This window comes from Mesocricetus auratus, unplaced genomic scaffold (genome assembly GCF_017639785.1).
Source record: "Mesocricetus auratus isolate SY011 unplaced genomic scaffold, BCM_Maur_2.0 Super-Scaffold_100003, whole genome shotgun sequence".
Taxonomy (NCBI): domain Eukaryota; kingdom Metazoa; phylum Chordata; class Mammalia; order Rodentia; family Cricetidae; genus Mesocricetus; species Mesocricetus auratus.
In genome coordinates this window covers 61486351-61505722 of record NW_024429188.1, presented here as the reverse complement: position 1 = coordinate 61505722, position 19372 = coordinate 61486351, and the positions used below count along the sequence as shown (strand labels likewise).

The window sequence follows — 19372 nt, the reverse complement described above, 5'->3', positions numbered from 1 at the left end:
GGAGAAGAACCCACAGTCAGAATGTAAAGTAAATTAATGAATATAATTAATAAAATATTTTCCCAATTTTGTAAAAATTCTATTCATGGATTTATGAAGAATTGCTGCTATTAATTAACAGGAAAGTTAATATTATTTCAGTAAACATCAGAGTGTAGTTGTGTTAACCCTTTTTATATTGCTATGCTTTAATAGGAGAAGGAATGGCTTGCCTGCTCTGAATATGGGACACAGTTTGGCAATGATTGTATATGTACCTGTGATAAAAGAACACTAAAACACTTAAAGAATTGTATTTCTAATGTTTCCCAAGTACCCTTTCTATATTGCCATTTGCTAGTTGAAGTCATTACATATTCTATAAATTTAGCATGCCAGTCATTAGATGGACTTGATGCAATTTCCTTTTTCATCAAAAAGCAAACAATAACTGTTTCAGAGAATGCAGGTAATTTTTTGGTAAAGTTATAGACTAGAGTCAACTTCTGTGTGAATTGGAGGAGACAGTCAGAATGAGAAAAAAAAGACTTTATCTAAATAAAGGAAAGCCTTTGGAAATCTATGGAAAGTGTTGGGGAAGTCCTTTGTCAATAAAGTACTGTTGAGCCAATAGGAATCTAGATAGGTGGTACTAGGAGTCCAGGAGGATTCTGGGAAGGAGAAACACAAGAGAGTCAACATGTAATGCCATGGGGTAGGAAGCCCGGAACTATTCTCCAGTAAGAAACATACTTAGATTAACAATTATGGGATAATTACTTAAGTCAGAGCTAGCCAGGAAGAAACAAGCAAGGCCAACAGCTTCATAATTAATATAGCCTCCTGTGTGTTTATTTGGGACTGATGCGGCTCAAGAACCAGGCTGGCGGAACAGCCCCTCTCAAAGAAAAAGCTTCTCTTAACAGGAAATAATTAAATGAAACTTAAAAAAAGAAAGCACAAAGATGTGTAACTCAAACATGAACAGAAAACACAGTCTTAGTCATGTGTTCCCCAGTTTAGTGGATAAGGGTTGGAGAGAAGGGACCCCTCCCCTCAGGAAAAGCTCAAAACCTTCTCAAGGCATAAATTCATTTGTGGGCTTCAGTAAGATAGTAACTCATCATGTAGGCAAGTCATAGTCATCAATTGGGAGAAGCCACATTTTGGCATGTCATGGCACTTGGAGAGCATTGATTGAACATCACTTTGGGAGTACCTATTGCTAAAAACTTAACTACCTGAACCCTTTACAAACATCTACAAGGCACCTAAGGATTGCTGAGAGTGGGAAAAATAGCCTTCCCCAGGAAAAAAAGACACAAATTGGTTATTTAACACCAATCAGTCAGCCTTGTAAGGATACATATAAATAACTTTATACAGACCGACTATTGGGGCCGAGCCCCCACAGGGTCTCTTAGTTGTTTGTCATCTGATAGCCACAGGTGCATCCTGTTTTCTAGTCCTGACTTATTGCCCCCTCATTGCCCCAACTGACATCAACATCTACCAGGAGGAAAACAGGCTCTCTTCCACCTGGGGTTTTTCTACTGTGCTGTAAGCTTTTATGTAAGGCTGCTCCCTCGTACAAGAGAGAGACCTCTCAGCACTTGCAATAAAGACACACACACACACACACACACACACACACACACGCACGCACAAATACACACACACTCTCTCTCATGGCAATAAAGGCAGCACATGCATTCTCTTAGTACAAACGGCTGGACTTCTTGTCTTTCTTTTCCTGATACCTTGGACTTGCTTGTGGCATGGGCGCCGCAACTGACAAGTTTATATTTAGGAATACATATGTTCATATGTAAACATACATGCATATAAAAACAATGAAAAAGCCCATAGTTTTAAAGAGAGCAAATAGGAGTATATGGGAGAGTTTGGAAGGAGGAAAAGGAATAGGGAAGTGATTTAATTAAATTACAATTTCAAAAATAATCAATAAAAATTATATTTAAGGGAAAAACTCAACTACACTGAGGGTATGAGGTCATAAAAATATACGAAGACCAAGGAACCTCATTTTGGTCTGTTCGATATCCTGGAAGAGATAATACCCCAAAACACATGTAGAGTGTACAATGGACTAAACCTGATATGTAAAAGCAAGGTAGCTTCAGGAAAAAGGCTGGCTTAGTTTTTAAGAGCATAGAAGTTATATTTGCCTTTTGCTTTTTGTATTTCAGGATCTTTATTTTGTGAATACAGGAAAAATTGGGGAAACAGCAGAAGACTGATTGCTTGTGCAAGGCCACGATTTTCATACCCATAATCTCAGCACTCAGGAAGAGGAGAGAGAGCATTTAGGAAGAGGAGCCCACAGAGGCCTGATTAGGATGTCAGGCTATGCAAATCACTGAGTATCCCTGGAAGAAGAGGCATCACTTAGCTAAGGTACCCAAACAGTACCAGATCTCAAAATTTTTTGTTGTGTTTGGCACTATTTTTTTCATTTTTATCACATAAAAATTCTCAGTGAACAGATATCAGCTTATGTCCAGTGAAGACCAGAACTGGTCTATAGTCTTTCTCTTCATCAGTAAATTGCAAACTGACTCCTAATTCTTGTTTTTCAAAACCTAGATGTCTCCATTTGACTTTGATTTTTGTATATAGGTCATCTTTGAGCTCTACATAGTCTGAGGTCGGAGAGGGCATTGTTTTGCCCCATCCAGATGACTGAAAAACATAGTTGGTAGACAACAATTGGATCAGGTCAACAAGTAGCAGCAGTCCATATCTTTTACCAAGCCCATGGTGTTGATAAGTGGGAAGTCTCTCTTATAATCTCTGAACATGCAATATTTTTTACCTCAATCTAATTCTCATAGTCATTATGACAACACTTCTTCCTGTAATACACCATTGTCTGTGGCCTCCTACGATTAGTGTAAGGTGGTACCAGAAGTGGGTCTGTGATGTTAAGTAAAGCAATGTAGCCAGGGGGAGTGAACTCCATCTGCCCCAGATCACATTCCAGATAGTCAACCATGGCAAAGGTACAATAACTGGTTGATCAGTATTCTATTGAATGTTGACTTTCCAATGTCACAAGTACCACACAACACAGTGACAGGGCAGCCATCACAGGATATGCTGACTAGCTCTTCCAGGGCTCAAAGGTAACTCTCACTCAAGCAGATGCCTTTCTTCTTCCTATGTCTTCTGATGCCAATCTTCTTTAAAGTTACATACTCAGAATTAATCCGGGCTGGAGTATTCTGTATTCTGTAACTCTAGCTACAGGTAATTTGATGCCATCTTCTGGCCTTCTCCTGCAGGAAGACATAAGATACACACTTATGTGAGCAGGGGTCCTCAACTGCTCCAGCAGCACAATGGAATCCAGAGGAGAGAAATTCGGTATTGCCCAGTTTCTGTCTTCGAGTTTCATGCGAGGTTTGAGCAGAGCCCATATCTCTCTTCTGATCTTCCTTTCCGTTTTCTCAGATTCTAAATACTGAACCCCATTGATGGTCAGGTAAGAATGGGGGTATCCAGAAAAATCATCTTGGGCAGGCAGGTCTTGTTTGATGATATGACCATATATTTCCACCTGGCCATAGAAAAAAGTCACCTGGCATGAACTTGGAAGCAAACTAGATGTCCCTCAACCGAAGAGTGGATAGAGAAAATGTGATACATTTACACAATGGAGTACTATTCAGCAGAAAAAAAACAATGGAATCATGAGATTCGCAGGCAAATGGATGACACTAGAAGAAACCATCCTGAGTGAGGTAACCCAGTCACAAAAAGAGAAACATGGCATCCACTCTCTCCTATATGGATTTTAGACATAGATCTGGGGAGTGCCAGCCTACAATCCTATGGCCAGAGAGTCTGGGAAACAGAAAGTTCATTTAGTGGCTGATCGAAGAAGAGGCAGACTCCCTCGGTTAAGTACTGAGCTGAAATCAAGAAAGCCAGTAACAGAGAGGGAGAACTGATGATCAAAGGGATTAAGACTGGGTTGGTTTAAGCCCCAGAAACAGCTGACCAGACAAAGGTTAACTCTTGAATCCCAGGCATCAGCCTGGGAATCCAGCATGGGACTGATCAAGACCCCCTGAATCTGGGTGTCAGTGAGGAGGCCTAGGGAATCTATTGAGCCTTGGGCAGCAGATCAGTACCCGTCCTAAGTATACACATGGACTTTGGACTCCCATAGAACAATGTGAGGTGCACTCTCACCCTGAACTCTTGGGGAAGGGGTCTAGGCCCTGCCCTATATGAAATGACAGACTATGGACACCCCCATGGAGGGTCTCACCCTCCCTGGGGGAATGAGGGGATAATGGGGGGGTTGGGGGGAGGGCACGGTAGGAGGGGAGGGAAAGGGAGAGGGACCTGGAAGTGACTTGTGAAGCAACCTTGTTTCTTATCTAAATTTAAACTGGAAAATAAAATAAAATTAAAAAAACAAGCCACCTGGCATAATCCCTCCACCAACTAGCAGAAGCAAAAACACAGGGCTCTAGCCTATGTTCCAGGTGGGTTGGGTGACTTGATCCTGGTGCACAGTCTGGGGAAGAGCTTGGGCCGGCTGCAGAAGGTGAGCTGGCTGTGGGTCTGCACCTTGCACTTTACTGCCACATGTGCAACTGAGATGACATCCAGCTTCCAGTTGCTGCCCAACATTTAGGCCCACCACAGCTGCTGTAGCAGACACTGCAGCTCACTGTGAGTCTGGACCCCAACCCAGCTATAACTGAGGAGGAGGTGGGCGTGGGCTTTGCAAGCCTGCTGCCCTTATCTGTGTTTTCCTTAATAGGTAAAGATACAATTGAGGTAGAAGTATCCTGGAGTTTGATAGCACTGAAAATAAGTTTAGGGGTGAATAAAATTTTAGTGTCACCAATCTGACATTCACTGTCAAAGAGCTTGGAAATGAGAAGTTGCAGAACTATACATGATATATCCAAGAGTGCTTAAACAGATAAATAGCAATCAACAATATTGTTGCAATAGCAAAATCTCCCAAGAAAGCACAGCCCACGACTAGATATATTCACTGCCAAATTTTTCCAAGTCATTAAAAACAACACAAGTGAATCTCAAACTATTCCTTAAAATTTAAAGTGAGGAAGATGACCAATCTTAACCTATAAAGACAGCATCACCCTGATGCCAAAACTAGATAACATCACAGGAAAGAAATAAAAACAGGACAAGATTTCCTGATGAACAGAGATGCAAAAATTCTCCATTATTGTTACAAATTTCTCTGATACCTCATTCTGGTCCACTCTCTTCCCCTCCCCTCTACTCCATGCTTACCCACTACTTGATTTCCTCACCATCCCATCATTTCTCAGACCTCAAACATCTTTTTTCTTAGTTGAAATGTAATTGTCCTCTATTTGTTTTTCTTCCCCCAACTCCTCCCATGCCATCCTCTCTCTCTCTCAAATTCTTGCACTCCATTAATTGCAATTGTTGCATACATGTATATAAACTGCCTTCAATGTTTTTTATGTGTTGCTTGAATATGCATGATTTCAGATGACAGTTTGGCTCCTAAATGTGGGAAGACTAATTGTCCTGTTCTCAGAACTCAATTTCACACATCTCTTTGGTTTACTGGTGTGAATCTGAGATTTCTTCCTTCCACTTCAGCAAGTACACCTTCAATGCTTTACAATAATTTGATGTTATAATTCTGCTAAATGATGGACAGATGCTTTTACATTTCAGAATCTTGTAAAGCAGCAAGAATGAGTGAACCAGCAAACAGAAGCTAATGAAAGACAAATAAATTTTCTAAAATCTCAAGCCAGTTTAAAACCTCTCACAGCTAATAATTCTTTAGTACCTTTTTCCAAGTTTGACCCCCACCTCAAATGCAGTCAATGGAGCAGAAAATCAGCTTCTTGTTTGACCAAATTTACCTCAACTATTGGTTTGGCAGAGCATTAAACCTGGAGGAAAATTTCAACCTTAGGTGAGGACATCTCAAAAAGAAGTGGCAAAGATCCAGGCATAACTTGAATCAACGAACAGAGTCATAAATATTCACATTTGGGACTACAAAGTAATAAACAATGAAAATAACTCACAGAAGAAAGATTATCCAATGATAAATGAATGATATTCATTGCTTTATCTGCTTTGCAGAGGTAGCTTTAGTCAAGTGTAGAAAACTTCTGACCTGAATAAGTAAACATATGCTTCTGTGAAGATCCATCAGCTTAACAAATACTTCTAAATTGTTATATATCTTTAAATGATGATAAACATTTAAGTTTAAATGTCAACTACTATTTGATAAATATGAGCTATCTTGATATACAAATTAAATTTAACTGTGATGTATCTTTCAATGATGGTAAATATTCAATGTCATAAGGGTCTATTTCAAATTAACAAAATATTCATACTACCCAGTCCTTCCTGTAAGCTGTTTACAAAGGTGAAGCTTCTATTATATACTAAACAGACAGACAGCCCTCAAATTCTCAGAGATGTAGAGAACTTGGCATGTAAAATGTTTTATTACATAGCTTTTCATAACAGAGAGGCAGACCATCTATTGGCCACCACCCCATTTCCTACAAGAAGACTGGTGGACACTGAATAAACTAAGTGGCGATGCTGGTTACTGGACCAGCTATCCCAGGACGTGGCAGCACCCCAGCTTTCTCAGGTATGCCAAAGATGGTCACTACCCCCCCCAGGTCAACAGGCAGCAGTCTTGAGAACTTTGAAGCCCTTATTCCCTAAGTTGCATGTCTAACACTCCACATTTAAAAATAATAATAATAATAATAGAGAGGATTATTGAAACTCCAGCATTATATTGACCCCATGCCCTAACAATGGGCTGGGCATGCACAGTGTTGTGATCACATCATCGCTAATTCACTCATTATGGGACTGCATCAGGTCTCAGTATGCATTTGTGAGCTACCACATTTATGTGAGCACCTCCACGAGGTCACTCTCCATGCTGTTACTTATCTTCCCTCTTGCTCTCTGAAATCCCCTCTCTTGCTTCCTTCCTCTCTTGCCCTTTGTTCCCCCTCCCTTCATCCCTCTCTCTTCTCCTGTGCTGGAATAGACTGTGGCTCATGCTCAATAATGCCCTTCCCAGTGTTCCATCTCTTGACCTTTCTACTTTTACAAAAGAACAATAGTGCATACATACCATGATTGTGTTTTTGTGACTGGGTTCCCTCACTCATCATGGTGTCTTCTATCTCCATCCATCTGCTTGCAAATTTCACAATTCCATTTCTTTTCAGCTGAGTGGTAATCCATTGTATAAATGTACCACATTTTCTTTGTCAATTCTTCAGCTGATGGCATCACTTTCTTTTTATCTAAATGTTTCCAATTATTTTTTCTCTATGGGAAAGCATACTTCTTCAAATACTGCATATAACAACTTCAAATACTGCATATGAAACTTTTTCAGTTTCATAGATAGATACTGTTTCTGGGATCACACACATAAAGGCAACTTAATTTAATGTTTTGACTTTTATCCAGCACTTTCTAAATTAAAGGATATAGGGTATGAGACACAGAAGAAAAACATAGTCTCTTCTTATACTATCATCGATGATGTGAACCAAATATAGAGGCAAAATAAATCAAACAATAAGCTGAGAAGCTGATAATATTTCTAAGAGGCTAAAAGCAAGATTTGTTAAAGGTGAGCTACAATGCAGAAAATCTGCTAGCAGAAAATTGAAATTTGATTATAGATACAAACCTGGTTGCTAGACCACCTTCAAATGACAATGGTGAATAATTGAATATTGCATGAAAAAATAAAAAATCGACATAAAAGGAAGATAGAAATAAAGGAGACTAAGCAAGTGAAAAATAAGCTTCTACAACTTATAAATACTTTTGGTGGTTCAATTGTATGCAATGAGATAGCTACCTTTAAAAGATGTGGCTTGATCAAATGTGAAAAGGTACTCTGACTGCAGTCAAATGTACACAATCAACTTTTAGTATTGTCACTGAGGAAACTGTGATAATTGAATACTATCCTTGCTGTATACACACATAGTAAAAACGTATTTCCCATATGGGTATACTGAAGAAAAATAAATATATAAACAATGGTAGTCACATCCATTAAGAAATAACCCATAGTAAGTAAGACAGTAAAATGTGATCCTGCAAGACAAGGAAAAGAAAACTAAAATTACCTAGATTTTTTGAGAAGTCATTTTATTCATTTCAAATAGTTTTTTATAATCAGCATAATTTTCAAGAATGTTGTTTTCAACATGCATAATATGCCCTCCTTCAAGTCGTGAATGTTAAACTGGACCCTACCCTGAGTGAAATGACAGACTCTAGATATCCCCTGTGTGGAAGTAATTGGCAATAGGGTGGGAGGCTGGGGGGGAAGGGGAGTGCGGGAGGAGGGGAGGGAGAGGGAACTGGGATTGACATGTAAAACAAGCAATTTAAAATTAAAAGAAAAAAATAATAATTGGATTGTAATTTTTCATTATTGTTAAATGTCCAAAATAACACTTCCAATATTGTTTTAAACTTACGAGTTAGAAATCACATTTACAAAATATGTATCTTGGCTATCAGATAAAAACCAAAACTGTCAAATAATGTTATTCATTTTTCTAATGTGTTCTTAACATAGTGAATGTAACTCCAGATGTGTAACTTAGTCTACTTGTGGGACTGCTAACAGTGAGAATAGGGCCTATCCCTAATGCTGTGGCTTGGGCTGTCTTTTGGAAACCCATTCCTCATATTTTTTTGCCTTGTTCAATTTTAATACAAGGGAAGTACTACTGTCACTTGATATGCTATGTTTTCTTGCTATCCATGGGAGGCCTGCACCTTTATGAACAGAAACAGAGAAGAAGTAGATGAGGGGTGAAGAGAGGTGGTGGGGAAGGGAATAGAAGGAGAGGAGGGGAAAAAGATGATAGGATATAATTTAAATAAATAAATTTAATTAATTAAAAATGTGATCCCGAAGAACAATATATTTAAACATACAAGATTGATCTCTTATTTTACTTCAAGATTCCTTATTTTTTTCCTTTTCTCCACCAACAATTCAACAATTCTTGATTTTTTTGTTTTGTTTAGTTTTGTTTTGCCCAGCTGGTATTGGGGCTGGGCCTGTACTATTGTATTGTTACCTTTTATGCATCAAGGGTTCATTGAAAGAGACTGACTCTCCAATCTCATTGTCTATCAAATTCCAATAGCTCGTCAGCCAGTGCTAAAATCTCATGCTCACCTTTGCTAGCCCCCACCTCCAAGGATATTGTCTGGCTGGAGCTTACACAGGTGTTTGTGCAAGTAATCACAAACACTTTGTTTTCATGGCAATCACAAACACTTTGATTTCATTGGTGAAACTGGGCTGTTGTGTCAATAAAGCAGTGTATGCTTGTATTCTTATAGATATTCAACAGCTCTGCTTCTTTTTTATTCTTGGTCTTTAGTCTATGAAGACACCCAAGTCTTGAGGAAAAGGGTTGTGATATTAATGACCCATATAGGGGTATACATTCTGTGATCTCTTGATTTTTTCATGTTGATCAGTTGCGGAGTAAGGGGGTGTATCAGTGATAAATGCCATCTACTGCAAGGAGAAACTTTTCTAATAAGGGTAAGAGATGAACTGATTCATATGTATAGAAACAACTTATTTTTAATATTATGTTCATTTAACAGAATAACTGTATTGCTTCCCCACAGAGTATTTTACCCAACTATCCATACTTTTGTAAGACAGCTACTGAGAAGAAAATAGATAAAGACAAAAAAAAGAATGCCAACGTATACTTTGAATGTTACTGGCATTCAATAATGAGGTGTTCCTGTCATTGAAATGGAAACTCATCAACTGTAATTTACTTGATGACATCTTGTATTACCGCACAACATCTAACTTGGTCCATTGATCATTAGTCTTGGATATGTTGTTGACAAAATAATAATATTAGCCCTTTGTCATAGATTATTGTTATTTATGTTATTCATTTTGCTATCACTCTTCAACTGTGCCTAAATATATAAATCATGCATTATTTTACATGTATGCAAAAGTTAAAACATACACTTGGGTATTCCCTATTCTTTCTGTCATCTACTGGGAAAACTGAAAACTATCAATCACTTATAAAGAAAATGATACTGTGTCTCTTTGTTCAACTAACTCTAGTTGGTGCAGAAATTTAGGTTAGACACATGTTGTTCTAAGCTGGAAATAGAACATGAAACCTCTACATCATCATATATGCTCACCAAATCTGACTCTAGACATATAGGCATTTGTGACAGTAGTCATAGATTTTAATATGTAAATAATAGTAATTGCTAATCAAGATTATTACTTTTTTAATTTGACTTAATTGTTTAGCACTCAGAGGGAATAAAAATGTGTAGTCCTATATACCCAGTTTAATTTTCTGGCAGATATGCACAGCAAAATTAGTGATAGGTGTAATTTGTACTCATCACTCTATATATTGATCTGAATGTATATTTCATGTCTATGTGTTTATTGGTATTGTTGCCAACTTTTCCTCTTCCATTAAAGAAAATCTGAAGCATATCCTATTATATGTTGTCTCTATATGTTAAAAAGATTCAGTGCATCCTTACCAACATCCTATTCACTTTTTTTCTTGAATTTAGGAAAATAAACATTTGTAACATAGAAATTATGAAAGAAAAATTATTAATTTTGTAGAAGAATATGAATAAAGCAAACAGTTTAGAAGGAATTCCCTAGAATTATGCAAGCTAAAATGGAAACATGCAAGTTAATTTGAACAGATGTTAAACAAAAGATGCTCCATGCCTATTAAATTAAATGTTGAAATCAAAGTATATTTCTTAATTTGTATGCATATTTTAATCCCAAAGTATACTGTTCTCTTTCATAAAATTAAGGTAGTACATAATTACTTCTTCTCCAGGGTCTGTCATTTTCTACACATGATCACTGGGGAATACCAGAAGGAAATGAAAGAGACTCAGTATGCCTTCTAGTTTAGAATTCGCAATACTACACAAAATTTGCGCTCAGTCTAAGCCTCCAAGTCAATCTTTCCTAGATTAGTAGAGAAATCAGTACATATCAATCATATTTCGTATCAGCTAAACTTTGCTTCTCCGATTTTTGTAAATATATAAAAACAAGACAGAAAGTTTGAAAGGAATAAAATAGCTGTTTGGAGATTTATATAGACCTTATTTTTGATTCACTTTGTGATCAAATAAAACTAACTTAGTAATAAAGTATGTCATTTACTTTTATATATTTAAATTCAGGTCAATATATATCAAATGGTTATTCATCAGTTGGTACACCTTCACTATATTAAAACAAAAATCCTGAATTTTAATTTCAGCATTGCTATGTGAATTTTCATCCAGGGGAGACCTAGGCACCTTCTACTACATGCCCAAAAGGGCCCAATGACAAACCAAAATAAGATTCCACCGATGTTCATCCTTGGGAAACAGTGAAATTGTTAGGGTTACTTACAGAGTATAGGTGAATAGTTTTGTGAACAGCCATACTGGAAGTTCTGCAACCAGCATGGATGATGGCTTCTCCATTCGTGACAAAATGGGGCCCCCACCCATGTTGTTCACAAGGCTATACACTTCTAGCACCTCCACAAGGACACATACAATTAGAGCATAATGCCAAACATCTGTTTGGAAGGAGTAGCTTGATACTCCATTCAGGATCCCAAGACCTCCTTCTTTGAGGAAACATCAGTATTCAGTAAGCCCAGCAGTGAGTATGTTTGCAAGTAGAAAAGGCTAAACTCATGAGGATGGTAGCAGTTTGGCTCAGAGAGAGTCCTATGAAGCAAACATTCATATTTAATGCCAACGAATAGCACTTAAAAAGGAAAATTATTTACAGCCTCCATTTTTCCATGTTAAAAGCAATTACTGGAGGGGATTTGAAAAGAAATACTTCACATAGCTGAAATGTTTCTACTTTTAGTGAAAAGCTGATGTGAAGAAACACTTTTATGGTTAGCTCAACATGCAGAGAGCTGAAATACAATAAGCTGAATTACCTATAAGCTTGAAAGAAATATATATGATTTGAAAGTGTGAAAAAATGTTAAAACTGAGAAGTTCCTACTATTTACTGTTGTGGATTATTAATTTAACAAGGCAAAGATGTGTTACAGTTGTTTACGCAGCATTTGCTTAACATTGTAAAGATATGTTGGTTTGCCTGTCTAATGACCCTGATTGATATAATGAAAAGGAGAATAGGCAACAGTTAGTCTGCAGGTGGAGCTGGTGGGCAAAGGGAATTTGTAGGAAGATAAACCTAGAATACAGCCTAGATTAGAGTCAAGAGAAAAGATAGGAGAGGGAGAAAAGGGTTGAAAGAGAGGGATATGCAAGGGCCCAGGCTGCCAGGCAGCAAGACACAGAGTAGGACTTACAGAATTATGGGTGAAAAGCCCCATGGCAAAATGTAGATGATAATAAACGGGTTAATTTAATTTATAAGAGCTGGAGGAATAAGCACAAGATAAGGTGGGGTATTTATAACTAAGTCAGTCACCATGGAATGAATTAGAAGCTGGCTGGTGGTCCAAAAGAGAGCTTGCTACAAGTTACAACTAGAATATTTGTACTAGTTATAGACCAGTTATAAACTAAGGCATGAATCACTAATTAAATTTCCATAGATATATACTAAAAAATGGTTCAAATCTCAAGGCATTCTCACAAATACTATAAGCTACCAGAGTGTTACACATTTATGGAATCTTTAGTTTCAATGATACTGGGAAGATACAAATCATCTTTCTAAATAAAGCATATCTAAAAGAAAAAAATGTTTTCTAACAAGAAAGAATAGCAATAAATTTTCAAAATGTATTTCAAAATACTAGAATTGCAGCCAAATACCGTACCTGGGGTGCCATAAATAATATCTGGACTTACAAGCTTGGAGAAGCATGAATTTTCAAGGATTACTTTTACTAAAGTTCACTACTGGCTTTAAATCAAGGTAACAGGATTCTCTGAGTCATTAAACCAAAACATGCAAGACACACATTATATCTTTACAAAATGACATTGCCAAATCCAAAAACATCACAGTGAAGCAAATTTGGCCTATCCTTTATTGCAACTGTAAGGAGGTCAAAGTGGCATTTGTAAAGCAAGCATTCTGAGTCATTCACTGACTTAATTCAAAATGAACATTGATGCAAAAATACTCAATAAAATACTGGTAAATCGGATCCAAGAACACACCAAAACAATCATTCACCACTATCAAGTAGGTTTCATCCCAGGGATGCAGGGATGGTTCAACATACAAAATCCATCAATGTAATCCACCATATAAACAAGCTGAAAAACAAAAATCACATGACCATCTCACTAGATGCTGAGAAAGCCTTTGACAAAATCCAACACCCCTTCATGATAAATGCCTTGGAGAGATCTGAGATAACAGGAACATATTTAAACATAATAAAAGCCAGTATACAGTAAACCAACAGCTAACATCAAACTAAATGGACAGAAACTCAACGCAATTCCTCTAAAATCAGAAACAAAACAAGGCTGTCCACTCTCTCCATACCTTTTCAACATTGTCCTTGAAGTTCTAACCATTGCCATATGACAACAAACGGGGATCAAGGGGATACAAATTGGGAAGGAAGAGGTCAAACTTTCACTGTTTGCAGATGATATGATAGTTTACATCAATGACCCAAAGAACTCTATCAGGGAACATTACAGCTGATTAACACCTTCAGCAAAGTGGCAGGCTACAAGATCAACTCGAGAAAATCAGTAGCCCTATTATATGCAGATGATAAAAGGGCTGAGAAAGAAATCAGAGAAAAATCACCCTTTACAATTGCCACAAACAATTTTAAATACCTTGGGGTAATGCTAACCAAACAAGTGAAAGACCTGTATCGCAAGAACTTTGAATCTTTAAAGAAATTAAAGAAGCCCTCAGAAAATGGAAAGATCTCCCATGCTCTTGGATAGGTAGGTTCAATGTAGTAAAAATGGCAATCATGCTAAAAGCAATCTACAGATTCAATGCAATGTAAATAAACTTGGTGAGACACCTGCAACTCTGACCTTGTGCATAACTAAATTTCTTAATATCCATTTACCTTTTTTCTAGTTTGAACTTTCTCTGAGATAAAAGTAAACTAACTATGTGTAGACTGAGGAGATATCATTATTTTCTTGTGTTAGTGTGAGTAAAAGGAAAACAGCAGACTTTTAAGTGTCTTACAACCTAGTGGAACAATAGAACTTGTTATGAAGCATGTCCTAGAATATTTTCTATATATCACAATTATACAGGTTAATGAGAAGTCACTTTGCTGACCATAAACACACATATGCGTGCCCAGTAGAGGTAATATTTCCATGAGATAGACACGAAAGTAGTGGGAAGACACCCAAAGCTATTCTTAGGGGAGAAATGAACTATAGACAGAGACAGTTATCTGCAGCCAGTGATCAAATGGCCTTTCTAAGTGGGGCTCCCATAAGAGAATCAGTCATCAGGTAGATTGGCCTGCTGAACACTAGTTGTTAAATGTTGTGTACTCCTATGGTCTCTGACATTTTTTGACTGCTATGAGCACTAGACATGTAATTGGTACACATACATACATTCAATTAAAACACTCAGGTATACTAAATTAAATAAAATTAAGTTAAAAAACACAGTGAATAAGAATACAAAAATGGTATTTAAAATATCCAAGTATACTGTGAACCTAAATGTTAAAGTCTAGGTAGTTCTTATAAGCAACCTTATTTCCTACTGTATTTTTTTACAAACCTATATAAAAATGTCTTCTATTAATAAGTATGTTACTTGGGAAATGATGTGTGTACTACCAAAAATCTTGACAGGTTTTTTTAGAAACTAAAAATATCTGTTACTTCTCAACTTTTCCAAATACAATATTATCTCTAGAACAGATGAGTCATTTCCTGCTAGATTTCAAAACAGCATTTTATATTCTCTGTGTGTTTGTCCCTTAAAAATCTTAAAAACATGAGTCACATTATATTCTATCAATTTAAGAAAACTTCCTTTATGCCATTTTTAATATGGTCAGCAGGTTTTTACGAACTATTTCTAAAGTATATGGCATTTAAAAATATTTAAAGTGGAGAGACTACTTTAAATGCCCCTCCCTGATAATGATTTTGATGACTATATTACATACCATCCTAGAACCTCCATCCACTGACAGACTGAAACAGCGGCAGACACACACAGCTAAATACTGAACTGAACTCCAGGAACCCAATGACAGAAAGGGAGGAGTGATGAGCAAAGAAGTCAAGACTGGGCTGGAGAAACCCAGAGAAACAGCTGCCCTGAATAAGCTGGAGACCTTGGACCCCAGTCTGATGGCTGAGAGGCCAGCATGGGACGGATCCAGCCACCCTGAATGTGGGTGTCAGTGAGGATACCTAGGCAATCTATGGGGCTTTGGTTGGTAGATCAGTATTTGTCCCTGGCACACAAATGGATTTTGGATGCCCATCCCACAATAAGGGATGCTCTCTCAATCTGGACACTTGGCAGAAAGCCTGGGCCCTCCCCAGAACGAAGCAACAGACTTTAGAAATCCTTCATGGAGGACCTTACCCTCCCTGGGGAATGGAGTGGGGATTGGGTGGGGAGCTGGTGGGGCGCTGGTGGGGAGAGTGGGCATGGAGGGGAGAGAGAGCTGGGACTGACATGGTAAGCAAGCTTGTTTCTAATTCAAATATATAATAAAATTGTTTAAAATACCTAAATGTCTTGTTAAATGTGTCCTTTGCCTTACAGGAGCTTCTCAGTTTCAAGAGGTCTCATGTATTAATTGTTGAACTCAGTGTCTGTGCTAATGGTGTTCTGTTCAGGAAGCAGTCTCCTGTACCAAGTCGTTCAAGAGTGCCACCAACTTTCTCTTCTAAGAGGTTCAGTGTGACTGGATTTATGTTGAGGTCTTTGATCAATTTGGACTTAAGTTTTGTGCATGGCAATAGACATGGCCCTATCCACATTCTTCTACATGCCAGAATATAATTATGCCAGCACTATTTGGTGAAGATGTTTTCTTTTTTCCATTGTATATTTTTAGCTTCTTTGTCGAAGATCAGATGCTCATACATGTATGGGTTAATATCAGGGTGTTCAATTCGATTCTATTGGTCTACCTGTCTATTTTTGTGCCAACACCAAGCTGTTCTCACGACTACAACTCTATAATAGAGCATGATGTCAGGGATGATGATGCCTCCAGATGTTGCTTTGTTGAGTAAGGTTGTTTTGGCTGTCCTGGGTCTTTTGTTTTTCCATACAAAATTGATTATTGTTCTTTCAAGGTCTGTGAAGAATTGTGCTGGGATTTTAATGGAGATTGCATTGAATCTGTAGATTGCTTTTGGCAGGATTGCCATCTTTAATACATTGATCCTACCTATTCAAGAGCATGGGAGATCATTCCATTTTCTGGTGCCTTCTTTAATTTCCTTCTTTAAAGACTGAAAGTTCTTGCGGTACAGGTCTTTCACTTGTTTAGTTAGCATTAGCCCAAGGTATTGTTTATATCTTCTGTGGACAACTGCAACTGCTACATGTTTAAGAGGTTAAGATCAACGTCATAAACAGATTACAGTATTCTAAAACAGACACTTCTGCCAGTGCAGTATATACACATGAATAATATATTAGATGTCTATTTTTTGAAATGCATGAGGTTCAAAAAGATGTTTTTACATACTGGAATATTTGCAGATTCAGACTGCGATATTTCAGAGGTGGAACCTCATTTGTCTTTCCTGTATTTATCATGCAAATATCATAAAGTTAAGATAGTAAAAGAACGTTCGAGAATCAATACAAATAGAGATGGTCAGGTGTGGAATTTTCAACATGCTTTTTACAACAGATAATTTGAGATATTAAATTTGGATTTTCAGATTAGACACTTGATCTTTATTTCATATACAGATTTCTGTTTCAGTGAACAATTATTTAAATACTTTCATTGGACTCTTCATATCATGAAGTTAACCTTGGCTTTATTCTAATTCATGAGGTAGTAAAGAGATTGTCATATAAATTTTATGTTTATTAGTACTAGATTCATAATGACAAAAACAAAAATCCCAAAAGTTTCCAAAAGGGCCATGAACTTATTTACAGATTAGTCCATGAATTGGTGAAATCAGTCCTTGAAGTGTTTACCATTTCTCAAATGACAATGTGGGAAGAAATAGAGGAAGATACCTCAAGCTCTAGAAATACATACATGTTCCTATTTACTTGTAGACAAGTGATTTGCACAAACACATATATACATGCATATGCCACATACACTGCACACAAAATAAAGTAAACAAGCAAAGCAGAAATAGATGCATTAATGCTTTGACAAGTGCAGATCACTCACTTCTAAATCTTACATCCCTTCATCAACGTTAAACCAAGAAACATTAGGCATCTCTAGTTCCTTCACAATGGCCATCTTTTCACAAGTACTTCAACCAATCCATCAAATTAACACTTGGTACCTCTTTTTGATTGTGTGAGTCTCAATATTAAATCTGGAATCTCTGTTCAATGGACCCATTTTGATAAACACACTCACTTCTATGTTTCTTCCACCAATAACTTATTCCCTTAAAATCCATTGCTGTATGTATTTTCCTGATTTCTGTTTTAATGAATTAACAAATTCATTAAATTCTTCAGTGGTTTAGCAGACCATCTCCTGGACCAGACTTTCTAAGCATTTTCACTGATGCTACAGAGAAAGGATGAATTTTCTTACAGTAAAGCAGAGAACAGCACTGCTGAAAGTGGGGGTGGGTGCATGTGAGTCTTTTGCCATGGGTGGGCAGATTATTTCTTCCAATAAAGTGGGCCCTTCAGACTGAGAGATCAGTGCTTTTCATCTCCTTAGTGTCCTCACAAAGTCATACATACCGAGGCTCAGAATTCAATTTTTTTCAATCTATGCCCTTTTATTAACTTCTAACAGTATAAAAGGCTGTCAATTAAATTTAAAATGTAACCCACCTAACCATTTAAGGAATGCTTGAAATTGTCAGCAACTTTGAGATCTATGGCTGAACGAGCAAGGATATTCTTCCAGTCTACACTTAGAAATTGTTAATATATATATATATATATATATTATACATGAAGGCAGTCAATTTTATTACTGAGTTAATGTTTTCTCTCCATTTTGTTTCTAATAGTGCACACTCTTTAGTTTTGCCATTCTGCAGTATCTGAGAAATTTTACTGACCATGGGTACCATAAAGAACCAGTTTCAAATACCATTAACCCACTAGGAAAGCAAATCTTTACCAAAATTTCTTTAGACCCATCTCCTGGTACCACACATAACCAAGGAGAATATATATATATATATATATATATATATATATATATATATATATTCTCATACATATATGAATGAGAGAGAGACAGATGTGTGTATGTCTAATTAAGTGACCTTTAAAATAATAACAATGGAAGCTTACCATCAGTGAAGGAGTCAGCAGTGGCAGGTCCTATTTTACATCTAGTTATAATTGTAGAGACAATGATAGATGATTCTTGGGGTACATTAGCATCATTGTCTGGGTAGCAAGAGGGACAGCCATGTGAGAAAAAGCTCAGAATAATTTTTCTTCTGAAATTCACCTGGCCCTTTTTTAAGCTGAGTGCTACAGAAGGTTCCATCTACAACTTAGTACTTCTTTCCAAATCAATCAAAGAAATCAGGACAATTCTCCAAGTGAAATTCCCTAGTTAGGTGATTATAATTTGTAGCAAGTTGTCACTAAAACCCACCATAGCACATTATGGTCTAATAACCTCTGGAAAAACTATCACATACTCATCTACAGATGTGTTTTATTAATTCCCTAGATATTTCTTAATGCAATCAATTTGATAATCAACATAGTCAGCACATGTATGAAAATGTCATAATGAAAGTTACCTTTTATAAAATTAACATATTCTTGATGAAAATTTAAAATTGGGTATACTGTCATTTTATGAGAATAAGATAATTTTTTTTTTTATTTTTTTTTTAATCATTTTTTATTTTAATTTTAAATAGCTTGTTTCACATGTCAATCCCAGTTCCCTCTCCCTCCCCTCCTCCCGCACTCCCCTTCCACCCTCCCTCCCACCCTATTGCCAAATCCTTCCACATAGGGGATGTCTAGAGTCTATCATTTCACTCTTGGTAGGGTCAAGGCACTCCCCTAAGAGTCCAGGCTGAGAGAGCATCTCTCTTTGTGCCATAGGCACATGAAGACAGATTGTATACCAGGGATAGACACTGATCCACAGCTCAGAGCCCCATA

General features: G+C 37.1%; 1 pseudogene; it reads right to left on the bottom strand.

Annotated features, from left to right (window-relative positions):
• Positions 1-1970: 1970 nt before the first annotated feature.
• On the bottom strand, positions 1971-17510 carry LOC101826523 (annotated as a pseudogene).
• Between the last annotated feature and the right edge of the window lie 1862 nt (positions 17511-19372).